General features: G+C 46.5%; 1 long non-coding RNA gene across 2 annotated transcripts in view; it reads left to right on the forward strand.

The window, feature by feature from the left end:
* LOC119585129 overlaps positions 1–538 on the forward strand; it is a 30,004-nt gene that overhangs the window by 1,011 nt on the left and 28,455 nt on the right. The gene's annotated exons all lie outside the window — the stretch shown is intronic.

The following is a 538-nucleotide window of genomic DNA, read 5'->3' on the forward strand; positions in this document are numbered from 1 at the left end:
CATGTATGTCTAAATTTATTGTACAGTATCTGCGTATAAGCCTCCATCAGGCCCAGATCTACGCCTAAAAAGTATTCGTAAAACCAACGCACCCACAGCAGCCGCGTCCGCCCATGTCATCCCCCGGCCCCCCCAGCGCCACCGCCTCCTCCCGGCGGCGCAGAAGGCGCACAGAAAGTCAAAGTTCCCAAAGTTCACGCTGCTACTCACGGGCGCTCTCCACTACCGTAACCCGCTCACGCAACAGACCAATTTGGATACATTTACCGTTTGCAAGGAAACGCCGCAACTTCCGGCTAATTACGTAAAGGATATGCCTTTGCGAGATGACGAGAGATACGCTGCTAATGACTTTCTTGGCCATTAGTTGCAGACCGTTATGATACTGAACACAGGGAATTATGACTACACAATCAAGGGTTTCACTAATTGTTATAACTTCACGTAATGAATGAGATACATGTCCTCTCATATACAGTATGATAACAATTTGGCAAATTGACATTATTTTGGTAGAATACCAGTTCAAAAATGTATC

The sequence above is a fragment of the Penaeus monodon genome, chromosome 19 (assembly GCF_015228065.2).
Source record: "Penaeus monodon isolate SGIC_2016 chromosome 19, NSTDA_Pmon_1, whole genome shotgun sequence".
Lineage (NCBI taxonomy): Eukaryota > Metazoa > Arthropoda > Malacostraca > Decapoda > Penaeidae > Penaeus > Penaeus monodon.